The sequence below is a fragment of the Uranotaenia lowii genome, chromosome 3 (genome assembly GCF_029784155.1).
Source record: "Uranotaenia lowii strain MFRU-FL chromosome 3, ASM2978415v1, whole genome shotgun sequence".
NCBI lineage: Eukaryota > Metazoa > Arthropoda > Insecta > Diptera > Culicidae > Uranotaenia > Uranotaenia lowii.
The window spans coordinates 15,752,228-15,754,638 of record NC_073693.1 but is presented as its reverse complement, the minus strand read 5'-3'; positions in this window follow the sequence as shown (position 1 = coordinate 15,754,638).

The window sequence follows — 2,411 nt, the reverse complement described above, 5'->3', positions numbered from 1 at the left end:
GGCAACGAAGAACTGACCACCAAACACGCAACGATCGGGAGATCTGGTCCGTGGTTCGGTGGTTTTTTTTGTTGTTAACCATTAAGATTGACAACGAGCGAACTCTGACAAGCAACAACGGCTCTGCTGATCCCCCGTTCGTCAAGGCAATTTGTTTTTATTTTCGTTCTTTCCTTCGAAAAGTGGATGCTGCACTCAGCTGAGCTGGTAGCGAAAAGCCGGTCTCCATTGATCGTACATGGTGGAAATTGTAACGAATTGGGTGCGCGGGCGGGAGCACGTGTTTAGTGAGCGTAGGTTTTGCGCGCCCATAGAAAAGTGAGAGCGTACGGAGCTTTTAACATTGCGAACGAGGAGAGCGACTCTGAAAAGCTTTGCGTTAACTTCTCTCTCCCGACGTGATAATCGTCGCTCTCTCTTGGAATCGTATAAGCTTTCTGGAAAATTTCGGGAGAGACCCACCCTTTCAAACGGACTAATGACATCGAAGGGGACGCACGGTCTATTGTTGAAGGGGAAACAATTCGAGGGAGGAATTATCCTACCTCTAGGTTAAAATGTAAAATTATTGCCCAAAAATGCAACAAAAAAAACAAATCCAGGCTGAATAAAATTTAAAAAAAAAAACAGGATTTCAGCATATTAGGTAATGGTAGGGTAAAGATTAGAGTGTCCCAAATAAGCATGGGAAAAATAAAACTTGTTAACATGTTTGGGATATTTTCATTTTCTTTTCGCGCACAATTTTTGCAAAATGTGTTACCTAAGTAATTTACTGGAGTTTTCGTTTTTTTTTTTGCACTGGCACAGTAGCAAACGTTTACTCCATAAATAAACAAGATCGTCACCCAGGACGATGTAAATATATGGTTGCACTACTCACTCAAAGGTTTACCCACAACACTGACAACCTCTACGGGTTGTCAACGCTTGCGTTTTGGTTCAAAACTCGGGCAAAACTGATGGACCACTGAATAGATAAAAGAACAAGATAACAGCAGTTAGTGCAAATCTCGTAGCCAACGTAGGCTGTAATAATTTATACTAATGACAACTGTTTAACAAGCAGTTGTCAAAAGCTACAGCTAAAAAAAGCTTTAAAAATCGAAAAATCAGAAAAAAATCTATCTGAAAATATGTTGTTGAGAAAAAGGTAGAAGGTAGAAGTGATGAAATATAAAGGGTGGGGAAAATAATGAAAAAAAAATCGACAAATTATGTTTACGTTAAGGTTGTCAGAATTTCTTCAGCACGTATCCGAGCCGAACAAATCCGGGCAATTTTATGAAAAACACGCAAGAATTCGGGAATTTGATTTCAAAATTCACAACCATAAATCCGGGAAATATCCGGGCACATTGATTAATTTTTTTTGTATCAAAACTTATAGACAGATTTTAAAACGTTTTTTTGGCCTCCGAAAAACCTCTCAGAGGCGATTTCAAACAGTTGATGTTTTGTTTATTGTTGAAAAAATGCATCGGACGTCAATCCATTCAGCGGGACAATTTTCGAATTTCGACCTGAAATCATGTTTTCGGCATGTACCAAAAAGGCACATATGCGTACCTTCTCTCAGTATTGAACGTACCTCAATAGTTTCAAAGTTATAGAACTATGCGATTGTCCCGCTGAATAGACGGTTCGATTTCAGGATCTCGCCTTTTTAAAAAACAAAAAACATACTTTTTTCCGAAAACTGATGTACCTCAGAGGTATATCAAATTTCAATAACAATTTTTTATCAAACTTTGAAATTTGCCATACTTAGTTATAAAAACTTTTTCCAGTGACTCTATATAATCGAACAAACATCATATTTGAGTTGCTTGAAGAATTTCAGGGCGATTTGATGCATTATTTATTATACTTAAGTGTACTTAGTATGAAATTTTGCTGTAAACTCAATTTTATGTAGTTAAAAAACAAATGTTTAATAACTTTGCTGTTACTTGACCGATTTCCTTCGTTCTAGAAAATATATGATGTACCTCCGACTTATCCCAACTCAAGTCGATCTCTTTTAAAGTCGGCGTTGATTTAAGCCTTAAACCCGCGGCATTAGACGCTAGCACATGGCCTGCTGGAGTGCTATTCCGAGAGTTCGAGGATTCTGACTCAAAAAACCTGTTCAGGCAATCTTTCCAAGACCGCCATTTCCAAACTGACCGCCAAGCTACAGCGACAGCTGCACCCAGTCGATTTACTCCTACTGTGGGAACCGGTACTCCGGGGTTTTAACCCCAGCTTCTGTTAGCGATGGATCCTCAGTTCACCCAACCCCGCTTCGACACGACAACGACCCTACATCTGACAATGGTTCTTCACCGGGACACAACGGATTGGGCATTTTGGAGACCTCGGAGCACTTCGACTCAGTTGCGCTGATTCCGGCCAGCGTCATCAGTCGT